Below are 13,352 nucleotides of genomic sequence, written 5' to 3'. Positions count from 1 at the left end.
CCGATTTGATATACATGAAGCCCATTCGATTCGGCCCATTTGAATCAGCCCAATTGATCGGCCCATTTGAATTGGCCCATTTGATTCGGTCCATTTAAATCATCCCATTGATTCGGCCCAATTGATTCGGCCCATTTGATCGGCCTATTCGATCGGGCCATTGGATGTATCTGAGGCCCATGGGTGAGACCCAATGCGATGTATATGAGGCCTGTGATTGAAGCCCAATGAGATGTATGTGTGACCGTTACATTATTTATGGACCCCTTATGTGGGCCACTCCTTGGGAGCGATGTTGGTTAGATGTCCACATTGATGGCCAATGATGGTTAGATGTCCTTATTGTGACCTTTCCTTAGGCCTTGTTAGGCCCATTCTCATCATTCTCTTAGTGGGTTAACCCAGATAAGTGGGCTCCATTCGTCATAGACGGATGGTTTCGTGCTATCGGAATTGATATAACCATGGCCGAGGGCCGATCTTTATATTATGGTTTGATCAGTTATTCATATATGGACCCCACCTTGCTTATAGGCCGATTATCGATTTCGATTATCGATTACTGATTATCAATTTCGATTTTTGATTTCCGATTATCGACTTTGATTTTTTATTTTGAGTATGAGTTTGTGACAACATAGCATCATAATACATGTCCATACACATCATCTGCATGCTTGTAATGAGATGAGTGATTGATCGTAGCACATGTCATTGGGCAGATTGTTATGGACTCCTTGGTAAGGGGAGTTGCCCACATAAGAGTGCGGTACGCACATGCCATTGGACAGATTGTTATGGCCGACATCATTCATGCCTTGCATTGCATGGCCTTGGTATGGCCAATAGTATTCATGGATTCATCAGCATATTTCGCATTACTCTGATACTGCATAATTACTACATTGGGCACACACTTTCACCACCCTCCAAGCTTTCCGTAAGCTTATGCACGACCGTTACGTGCAGGTGACGTTGGATCACAGCAGCGCTGAGGCAAGAGCGCGTAGCAGATCATCTTGTAGTTTTTGTCTATCATCATTGTATTTCCCTTTATGCGTATTATACTTAAAAAATTTTGATCATAGTGAAAATGTGATAGAGTTTTTGGTTGTTGTTTGTAGGTTATGCCTTTGGTTATGCTTATTATGAATCAAACTGATGTTGAAAATCCTCCCCGTAGCATCCCAGGATCGGAACATGGCAGATGGACGTTGGGAGCCGAGAATGGGATTTTACGGAGGCTGTCGGCACCGGATTCAGCAATCGAGAATTTTGTGAGCCCGATTTCTGAGTTTGGGGGGTGACATGATGGCTCCAACTATGCCTATTGGAATGCCAAAATGAGGATTTTCTTAAAATCCATGGATGAGAGCGTGTGGCAAGCCACAGTGACTAATTGGACCCATCCTACCATTGAAGTAACTGGTACTGACGAATCCAAAACTATGAATGTCACACCTTATTTTTCTTAGACCACTCTTCAGAAAAGTGAGAGTAGTGCCAATGCAAAGGCTCTAAATGCAATCACTTACGCTCTATCACCAGATGAATTCAATAAAATTATATCATGTGATACTGCAAAGCAAGCCTAGGATATTTTAGAAATGACATACGAGGGAACAACAATTGTTGAGAAATCTATGGTCCAAATCCTCAGAACTAAATTTGAGGAAATGCGTATGGAAGAAAGTGAAACTTTCATGGACTTCTATACAAGATTGAATGACATTGTTAACTCTATGTGGGGTCTCGGTGATAGAATCCTAGAAAGTAAAGTCTGTGCAAAGATACTACTCTCACTACCTGAACGGCTCAATTCAAAGGTGACTGCGATCCAGGAGCTTCGTGATACGAATAATATGAGGGTAGAAGAATTAGTTGGCTCATTATAGACCTATGAGTTAAATTTTAAATCTCCTAAAGGTAAATCCATTGCCCTTAAATCTTTTAAAAGTATTTCTTAAGAAAATAGTAATTCTGATTTAGAAAATTCTGAAGATGATATGGCCCTTTTACCTAAAAAGTTTTATAAGATTTTCAAAAGTAAAAAGAGAGTTGATTTGTAAAAACCTAATGAAAAGAAAAGATTTAGATCTAAAACATGGAAATCTTTAAAAGACAGTCAATGTTACAACTGCCATGAATGTGGGCATCTAGTAAACAAATGTCCTAAAAAGGACAAACTTAAAAGGAAAGGAGTGTTGGTTGCTTGGGATAAATCTTCCTGCTCTGAAGCCTATTCTGAGTTAGAAGATTCTGAAACCGAGTCAGGTAATGAAGTTAAAGCCGTTATGACTCTAGCCAAGTTCACTTTTTCAGATAATGATGATTCAACTAGTGAAGAAAATCTGAATAGTGATCATGAAATTGAAGAAGATCTTCAAGATGCTTATAATGCCCTATACAAGGAAAGTTACAAAATTGCTGTAAAATTAAAAATTCAGAAAGAAAAGTTTTCAAAACTCAAAGAAAATTTTGATAATCTTATTTTAGAAAAATCTCACATTTCAGATTGTTTCGAAAAAACTAAGTGCGACTTAGATTTCAAAACCTCCCTTGTTGAAAACTTAAAATCTGAAAATGAAAAGTTAAAACTAGAAGTCTCTTCACTTTTGAGTTTAAAAGACACTTGGAGGTATGCCCAAGGTGATCCTAAGTTAGAAAAACTCTTATCCGGATCCAGAAAATGTGGCGATCGATCTGGATTGGGCTACGATAAAAGTATTCCTCCTAAACATAAGAATACTCCTTCTAAATTTGTGAAAGGAGAGTCTTCAAACTCAAAAGGGAAAATTCTGAATTAAAACTATTCTAAAAATGCTAAGACTTTTCAAACCTTAAAACCTAAAAGCAATCATATCAACTATAAAAATCATATTCATAATCCTTTAGCTGAGAAAATTGTTGGCTTACTTAAGGAGCTCTTAAAATCTAACTCAGTGGGTCGATCTTATAACAACTACAAATATATGAAGACCAACTATACTCCTAAACCCAAGACTGTAATGAAATGGGTTCCTAAGGTTTCTTGCTTAGTTGCCCACACAGCTTTCAAAGCTACGAGTCATTCAAAGTGGTACCTAGACAGTGGTTGCTCCAGACATATGACAGGCGACAAGGGTCTATTCACCAATCTTAAAGATATGACTGATGGTTTATTCACTTTCGGTGATGGTAGCAACTGCAGGATTGTTGGCCAAGGTATGGTTCAACTCTTTAACCTCACTTTATTTAAGAATGTTTTATATGTAGAAGGGTTAAAACACAACTTATTAAGCATCTCTCAAATATGTGATAATAATCATAATGTAAAATTTACTAACCAAGGATGCGAAATTTTAAATAAAAATGGTTCTGTAATATTAACTGGTCGCAGAACTTCTGAAAACTGCTACATTGTAAGTGATTCAAGCTCATCTAATCTATCGTGCTACATGGTCCATACCGATTAGAAAAAATTATGGCATAAGCACCTCGGACATTTACACTACCGCAACTTGTATAGATTGAGCAAAAGAGAGTTAGTAAGAGGTTTACCCAAAATATAGAAAGTACATAAAATATGTGGCGAATGCCAGATTGGCAAACAAACTAGGAGTACTTACAAAAAGTGAACTCCAATGCCGCATCTAAATCGCTCGAACTTCTTCACATGGATCTTATTAGACAAACCAGAATGGAGAGTCGAGGTGGCAAGAAGTACATTCTAGTAATTGTTGATTACTTTACCAGGTTTACTTGGGTAGTCTTCTTAAGAGACAAATCAGAAACTCTCGATGAAGTAAAAAAGGGTACTTAGACATATCCAAACTGAAAAAGAATCTCAAGTCTGTAAGATCCGTAGTGATCATGGATCAGAATTTGAGAATAGCAATTTTGAAAAGTTTTGTAATGATTAGGAAATATCACATGAATTCTCTGCGCCCAAAACACCACAACAAAATGGTATAATAGAAGGAAAAAATAGAGTGCTTCAAGAAATGACAAATGTAATGTTAAATAGTATGAAACTCCCTAAAAAAATTTAGGTCGAAGCCATAAATACTGCTTGTTATATAATTAACCATATTTATACTAGAAAATCAAATGGTAAAACAGTTTATGAAATGTTGTTTGATAAGAAACTTACTGTCAAATACTTTTGGGTTTTTGGTAACAATTGCTACATTTTACATGACCGAGAAAATCTGGGTAAGTTTGACATAAAAAGTGATGAAGGGATATTTTTATGATATGCTCTGAATAGTTGAGCGTATCGAGTTCTTAATAAAAGGACCGATGTAATTCAAGAGTTCATTAATGTGGTTATTGACGATCACTTGAATACACCTATCTCAAGTTCAGAAAATGATGAAGTTCTTCTATTTGATAAACCAGATACTTTATCAAGTCAAAATAACTCTGAACTGAGGACTATTAAAGACCATCCAACTAATCAGATTCTTGGAAACCCTCTCACTGGTGTGCGCACTCATAAACAACTAGAAGATATGTGTAATTACATGTGCTTTACAACTCAGATAGAACCGGCTAACGTAAAAGAAGTTCTTACTGACAAAAACTGGATTGTAGCGATGCAAGAAGAGCTCAATCAATTTGTCCAAAATGATGTTTGGTACTTAGTTCCTAGATCGAAAGATAAACACATTATCGAAACAAAATGGATTTTTAAAAATAAGTCTGATGAACTTGGTAATATTATTAGAAACAAGGCTAGGCTTGTTGTACAAGGGTACATTCAAATTGAAGGCATCGATTATGATGAGACCTTTGCCCCAGTAGCTCGTCTTAAATCAATCAGACTATTTATATCCATTGCATGCTTTATAAAGTTTAGAATATACCAAATGGATGTAAAGAGTGCATTCTTAAATGGCGATTTGCATGAAGAAGTGTATGTTGAACAACCAACGGGTTTTGAAGACCCTAAGAATGCTGATCATGTCATCGCCTAAAAAGGGCACTCTACGGTTTGAAACAAGCTCCCAGGGCATGGTACGAAAAATTGACTAAGTTTCTACTAAGTCATAACTTTATAATGGGAAGTGTTAATAAGACATTATTTGTAAAGAAACATAATGATCACATTTTAATAGTGCAAATTTATGTTGATGATATTATTTATGGATCTACCTGTGCTAACATGACTGTTGACTTTGCAGATCTTATGAAGTCTAAGTTCGAAATGAGCATGGTTAGAGAATTGAATTATTTTCTAGGGTTGCAAGTTAAACAACACCCTGATGGTTTCTTTATCTCTCAAACCAAATATGCTCTGAACTTAGTTAAAAAGTTTAAATTTAGGAATGGAAAAAATTTTGATACTCTAATGAGTACTACTTTAAAAATCTCAAAAAACTCTATAGGTAAGAGTGTAGATCCTAAATTGTATCGCAGTATGATAGGTAGCTTGCTTTATTTAACTGCGAGCCGACCTGATATTGCATTTAGCGTAGGAATTTGTGTTAGATATCAATCTGACCCTAAAGAGTCACATCTAACTGTTGTTAAGCGCATTTTTTGATATGTCGCTAGTTCAGCTAATCTTGGTCTCTGGTATATACATGATACTAGTGTGCAATTAGCTGGTTACACTGATGCTGATTGGGCTGGTAACATTGATGATAGAAAATCAATCAGTGGTGGTTGTTTCTATTTAGGGAACTATTTAGTTTCTTGGCTAAGTAAGAAAAAAAAGTTTCATATCACTCTCAACAGCTGAGGCTGAATACATTGTTGCAGGTAATGCATGCACTCAGCTTATATGGATGAAAAGAATGTTAAGCGATTACGGAATTGTGTAAGATACTATGGTTTTATATTGTGATAATTCAAGCATAATTAATTCTTCAAAAATCCAATCTAGCATTCACGAACCAAGTATATTGACATTAGATATCACTACATTCATGAATTACTATAAGACAAGATAATTTCTTTGGATTATATTCCTACCGAGACTCCACTTGCTGACATATTCACAAAAATCGCTCGACAAAAGCAGGTTTGTAAAAATGAAATTTGATATTGGTATGTGTAATATGAATTGATTATTCATGTATTTCTGTATTATAATGTATATATTTGTTATTTTAAATGTTAAAAATTTTAAATTTTATGAAAATTGCATTTTTTGGGCTATGCACGACCAGTCGAGTGGATACTCGACCAGTCGTGGCACGACCAGTCGAGCATGTACTCGACCAGCAGTGAACCACATGTTTGGTGCTTTATTTGGGGGAAAAATCATTTTTTTCTCATTTTGGTTGTTTTCTCCAACGGCTCCTAGGCCGACCGATCGAACCCATCTTTTATTTCTTCAACGTTAGTGCATTTTTTTCATTTTTCTTGTAGATTCAAGACCTTTGCACTCCCTTTTTCATATTTGTGTGGTTTATTTCTTGATTTATAGTAGTTTTTGGGGTTTTCTTCTCAAAAATCTGATCTATTGGAAACTCACTCTACCTCTTTTGCAATCTCTTTGTTCCTTTCTTTCTTTATTGCAAATGGAAGGTAGAACTAGAAAGAAAGGATCTCGTGGTTCCTCTACTTCTAGGTCAACGCCTATCACAATGTGCCACCTTCGGTCGCCTGAAGATGATCCCACTTCTGTGCGGGATATTCGATTGCGTAATATTATAGTAAAACGACCCATTAATGTTGATCATTTGGCTCTGTTTGATATCCTTCCTCTCCTTCAGTCTGTAGGATGGGATAACATACTATATTAGGGTGGGCCGGCATACCACTCCATTGCGCAGGCTATGTATGCTTGCATTACTAATTTTTCTACTAAAAATCTGACATTCACTATCTCAACCAGAGAAGGTCCAATTGATGTGGAACGTCACCTTATCTCTGGATTAATGGATTTACCTATCAATTATGATGGTATTCCCATTAGCACTCTAGTGGCAAAACCATCTGAAACTGAGAAGCAAATGCTTACTAGAGATTTAAGTAATATAGATGCGGAATAGAATACCACTGGAAATGCGCTTGCCTCAAAGTTTTTGTTACCCAGATATAGAGTCCTTCACTGGATATTCATTTCAAATGTTTATCCTCGTTCTGGTAACAAGACCGAACTCACTATGTTCATGGTTCATATTCTTCATTCCATCATCTCTAGTACCTCTATATTCTTCCTTCCTTGATTTGTCATTGCATCATTCAGTTCCATCTCCATCCAGGGCACAGTGACATTCCTTTCGCTTATCTTATGACTGTGTTGGCCACCCATAGTTTAGTGGTTATGCCTGTAGGAGAAGCTCCCATTCATCATTTACCCTTTAACAACTCCAATATTAACAAGATGAATTTGAAGTTGGCCGCTGCCTAAGTTAATGTGGGTGCTGGTGGAGTTGATGCTGCAAATGAAGAGGCTGGTAATTTGCCTCCAGATGACATCAATATGGTTGATATTTTTGATGAGATCGAATCCAATTCAGCAGATGAGCCTGATTATCAGCCATCTGACTTTGATGTGCGCTTGAGCTCACTTGAGAAGGTAGAAAACATGAATGTATCCCATGATTTGCAATTCAAATATATGTGCAAATATCTTAAGCGTCTTAACAAGGGACTTCATCAAATTGATCCTACCATACCTGCTCCTTCATCGGGTTCTGATTGGTATTTGATTATGTGGTTTGTAATAACTTTTAAACTTCTTGAATTTCTTTTGTTTTATGGGGTTGAACATGCTTGAACTTGCTTGCTTCTGAATTTAGTTAACTTGGTAATCTATATGATATATTTTCTTCTTCCTCATTACTCTTCTTATTCTTCCTTATTTATCTACTTTCTTTATCATATATTGGTTCCTTCCTTTGTCATATTGTGACAAAAAGAGGGAGAATTTTATCATGCTTATGATATGTGGATTGTGGATATGTGGCCAATATGTAGCCACTATTATTTTTGTAAGGGGGAGTATTGTTGGGGGAGTAGATGCAATTTGTTGTGACCTATTTATAACTGGTGCATGACTGGTTTATATTGATAACTGGTGCATGATTCTTTATTGTGCGTGTAATGCTTATGTTATTTTAATGAAGTGTGTTTTGTCACAAATTTGACAAAGGGAGAGATTGTAAGTGCTATGTTTTCTAGCTCCTATGATTGTCAAATTATGTAGTGCCAAAACCTCTTGGAATCTGTATCTTGTATAGCTCATCTACATATTCAAGACTGTGCATCTCATGCACAAGATTAAAGGTCTTTACCTCAAGAACTTCAAATGCAAGATCAAGAAATATACAAGTTCAAGTACACCACCATGTGATAGTTCACTCCTTCAAGCTTCAAAGTTCAAGGTTTCAAGCTTTATCAAAGTTTTAAAAAGTCTCAAGCTCAAGCTTCAAAAAGTCTCAAGCTTAAGCTTCGAAATGTCTCAAGTTCAAGCTTCATCATATGTCAAGATCTCAAGCTTCATGAACTTCAAAGAACAACTATCAACTACAGCAAAAAAGAAGATTCAATGTTCACATATCTCTTATAAGGTATGAATGACCCTAGATTAACCATAGGATGGGTCATTTTGAATACATAATTTAATTGGGTCATTTTATAAGTGCATAGACTATTTTTCGACTAGTCTTAAACTATGTTTGACTAGTCCTAACACTGGCTCGACCAATCCAAGAAATCCTCGACCAGTCTTAAGTTTGTTACTTATTTTCAAAATTTTTTATTATTGCCTTGACCAGTCTTGGACACTGCTCGACCGGTCGAATGAACAGTGCTCGACCAGTCCTGCAGCCTCAACTCAAAGTCCAACAACTAAAATGAGTCCCACACGACCAGTCGTGGACAGGACTCGACCGGTCGTGAAGGCCACTCGACCGGTCGAGCAGGTCCTTCGACCAATCGTGGAGCGGCCTAATCTTATTGTGCCCAAATTTTCAAAAGTTTGTTAGTCCTTAGACCAGTCGAGCTGACCTCAAGACCAGTCGAAGGTGCGATTTCTACACTTATAAATAGAGCATGATTTTCAAAGTTTAATATTCAATTTCAAGAAAAATCAAGACACCACTCTGAGAGATATATTGGTGATATTCTTAAGCTATTTAGTGCTCATTTTATATTCTTTTTAATTATCTTTTTACATTTAATTTTTTATTTTGCATTCCAATCTTATTTGAAAGAGGGATTGAAGTTTTCCCATTTCTTGGAATCAAAATCAAATCAAGCTAGCCCCAGGTGATTTAATTTAAAATCAATTTAGAACTTAAAACCATTTCATAGGTGAGTGTGAACATTGAACATCTACGTTGAACTTCTACTCTGAATTGGTTCTTCCGGGCTGCAACAAAAGGAGAATATCCAGATAAGTATTTTACAGTTTTTGTAAATTTATTCTTTTGGGTTCTTTGAGATTGTGCCAGAAAAATCTCTTTCTTTTGGTTTGTCTGAGGTGATCCAAAAAAGTCAGAGAGTGGGGTTTTTGAATTGTGTAAGCCCACTTGAAAGATACAATTGTGAGGGTTTTAGGTGAACCTTGAAAAACCTATTTCATAGTGAATGCTAATATCCACTATGTGAGGATATTATGTGTGAAGTAGTTGTGTGGCTGTTTTTCTAAACAGTTGGTGTACGCACAAATGAACCACTATAATTTCTGGTCTTGTGGTGATTGATTGATTATTTTATTTTGTGGATGTTGTAATTTCCCTTTGTGCATTTAGGGAGAATGTTGTAATCTTTTTATGCAAGTGTGTGAATGTTGTAATAGCTTAGTTTCTATCTTTGCTATTTATTTCTTTATTCCTCTATATCGGTTTGAGATTTTGATACACAGACCGTTCTAGGAATCAGGTTGTCCTACCATAAACCATTTGTTTTTGGTGTAAGGTTGTCCTTAAAACAACATCTATATCAACCTCTCAATACTTGTACACTTGAGGTTATTTTACATTTCTACATTGTGGGATTGTTTAATTGCTATCTTTGTTTATATTTATTTAAATTCCGCATTTATTTTTTTAATTTGGCATAGTCCTATTCACCCCCCCTCTAGGACTTTTAGCTCGGCCTTTTCAATATTAGCTATCGAATCTTGCATCACCCATATGCCCCATAGTAACCTGAATCGCAATTTTTTTTGGAAGATAACAACAAACATATTACTTGCCACCCAACCCTTAGCAAGACCTGCCACTCTCAAAACCACCCATCTCTAACTGCGGCATATCGTTGGTCCATTTGAGCATGGAAAATTGGGCCACATCCTCTTTTTTAAACACAGCTACACACACACACACACAGAGAGAGAGAGAGAGAGAGAGAGAGAGAGAGAGAGAGAGAACTTCAATAGCACAATAGTTAATACAAAACCAATATGACATTGCACATGTACCAAAGAACTAAAATTAAACCATTCAAATTTTTAGCCATAATTTAGGTGAAGCATATACCAAAATTATATTGATTTGATTATATAAATAGTTGATTGGTGCATTTAATCCACAACTAGAAACCTACCTAGTACCTGTTTCTAAAAACTTCCATCAGGTTATTACCAAAAGTAAATCAATAACAAATAAAAACCCCAATCAGACTGAACCAATATTTTGGACCACACATTTCATAAGAGCCTTTAAAATCTCCCATGACAAAAGAGGATCATCACATTGGCTGAATTGAATTAGACTCCTCTCAAAAGGGAAGGCATGAAGCTTATATTAAATTACACAGATTTTTTTCCTTTTTGAAACTAATAAATTACACAGATTAGATGAATGCTGATACTAGTGGGCACCTACATGCTGTCTCTGAACCTGGGATTCCCTCAACTTGTTGTTGGATAATGCATTATTCTTAGTAGCAGGAGTTGCACTTTGTGGCACCTATAGAAATTGCCCTTCCTAAGGCCTCGAACATAAAAAGGTAAAATTGGACACAAATAAACAATTAGACAATAATATAAAATAATTTAATCTTTGAACCGACAGTTTTGCCTTCGGACTCTTCATTCTCATGGTGACCATTCTCCAAATTCTAGAAGAAAAGAAATCCTAAGATAGAACCATCGTGAGGAGAACCATGAAATAAAGATTTGAACTAATCCAGAACTAATACACACCTTCATTTTTGGAATTGACAAACGCCCTGACATGTGTTTTACAGATGTTTTTAATAAGGCCTGCTGCCCTAGAATATCCATGGTCACCATGTCCAAGAGCATTTCTTCTAGTCTGTGACAAAAGGTAAATAATGATTTTTCAATTAAAAAAGGACAATCATGAGAGAGAAACAAGAGAACACTAAAATAGTTAGTCTTCTTATTATTTAGAAATGGCAGTCCATACTTGTATGACTATCATATGGAGAACCGCCTGAACCAAACAGTCCATACTTGTATGGACTCATATGCATCGACCAATATATATTTTCCTACATAGGTACCCAAATATTCCACAAATTACAAACGATCCTAAGATGGCAAGCTATGATCCAACACAAGTTCTTCAAACCTTGTTACCATTTGAATTCCTATGTGGGCCCAACTGTACCCACCTATGATCACAGGAAAGGCATGGGATGATTCAAAAGAGGTGCAAGCAAGGAGATGTTCACCCCATCCTTTTCATCCCAAAGGGAGTATGCCTGAAGAAGAGAATAGGAACAGTCCACCATGGACTGTGCAAGGCCCCAATGTCACCCTGATTAGGTGATCCATTCAGATAAGGGCCTACAAAATGCATCATAAAACCATTTTTACTCAAATATTGTTTGGTTGTGATTACCCATTCATGGATACTTTTGGCACATGTTCAAAATCTACCAAGCATTCCTCCTATCAAATTGTCATTGTTGATCATAGGTAGGCCCTATTAGAGCCCAAACAGGAATAATTCAAACCATAATAAGGTATAAAGAATTTTTACTAGTAATAGCTTTTAAAGACATGGGCTAACTTTAGAATAATAAGACTAGGATGACAATTTAATGAGAAAATAAAATGCAGTTACTTAGAAAACTAATGAAATATAGATTAAAGTAGTCAAATTTCCCAACCATTTTCTATGCATCAAAGAAAAAGAAAAATTTCAACATTATCATCAAAACATAAATAACTCACACATGTTTCCACATTTTTAATATAAATTTTCAACAATTTAAAACAAAAATGCTTTCACATGTTTAACATCTCTGAAGAGCAAAGAACAGAAGTTTATAATCATAGGACAAAATCTTGTAATATTTCAAAAGGAACCTGATCTTGCGAGGCTCCTGTAAGAGCAAAATCCGAAAGAATATACGTAAGGCCTTCAAACAATTCCAGGAAACTCTCAGTGATGGTGTCACGCCCTAGACTCGGTAACCGTACTCATAAGGAACCCGATAGCCGGTTCTTGCGACAACAACCTCTGTAGTACCCCATTCTCGGCTCCTGAGGCAGGTTCCGATCTTGGGATCCTTCAAAGAGGATTTCCATAACAGTATAATCATTTCCAATACGAGCATACCCAAGATCACAACTAGTAAATCTCGAAAATAACAAAGGGGCACATCGTAAAATCCACTATAAATTTGAACTTTTATAAAGACATAGCAGAATGGAAATACATCTGATAGCAAAAGGAGGAAGACGATTTGCAACACTAGGGGAGGGGGTCATTGGCTCAACTCTAGTCCAAGCTCTGCCGCTACGATGTTGACCTAGGATCTCCTGCACACATTAATTGTGCATAAGCTTATAGAAGCTTAAAGGGTGGTGGAAGTGTGTGGTAACGGTGTGCAGAAGAATAATATGAGGTACAGGAAAGGAAACATGATCAATGATAACATCGCTAGCCTTACCGAGGCTTGCCATGAATATAATGTAATGAGAACTGGGTGCCGTACCAAGGCGATGCATAAAGGGGCTTAAGTAGCCGATGCGAATGCAATGCGAAGTGATGCCAGTGCTCATATCCAATCCACATATCAAGTATATTTCCAATAATAAGGAAATCACCGGTGTCCAATACACTACTGGATGACTGCTGCTCTCTAGACCCGCACAGTTAAACAAGAGTAAGAGACCTCACTACGAGGTCAAACTCAGCGGACCCATTTATGAGCTGGTCAGACTTAGCCTAGCAATGCCTTCTCACACCAGGCAGGTAAGACCACACCCTAACTCAACTGACTACACGACAATGGGAGTCACGGCCTAACGATATAAGGCCCTCATACGCTCATGGTTTCCACTCGATCACAGCATTAGGGCAGATCCTTGGTACAATGGAAGTTTTGGAAATTTCATCCATGCGCATCCTATGCACCCAATATGCTTAAGTAACATTTTTGGTGTCCACACATATAGCCATCCATGAATGTCCCTATGGAGGTAAGGCATT

General features: G+C 36.7%; 1 long non-coding RNA gene across 15 annotated transcripts in view; it reads right to left on the bottom strand.

Annotated features, from left to right (window-relative positions):
- The window catches only part of LOC131255445 (uncharacterized), a 37,357-nt gene extending 25,119 nt beyond the window's left edge, over positions 1-12,238 (bottom strand). The window contains exons 1-3 of one of the 15 annotated variants that reach the window (XR_009176037.1): positions 12,224-12,238; positions 11,090-11,201; positions 10,770-11,021 (exon numbers count right to left, since the gene is read on the bottom strand). This is a non-coding gene — a long non-coding RNA (uncharacterized LOC131255445). The other 14 variants (XR_009176034.1, XR_009176038.1, XR_009176041.1 and 11 more) reach the window with 14 other exon arrangements.
- Between the last annotated feature and the right edge of the window lie 1,114 nt (positions 12,239-13,352).

This window comes from Magnolia sinica, chromosome 9, assembly GCF_029962835.1.
Source record: "Magnolia sinica isolate HGM2019 chromosome 9, MsV1, whole genome shotgun sequence".
NCBI lineage: Eukaryota > Viridiplantae > Streptophyta > Magnoliopsida > Magnoliales > Magnoliaceae > Magnolia > Magnolia sinica.
This window is presented reverse-complemented; position numbering and strand designations above follow the sequence as displayed.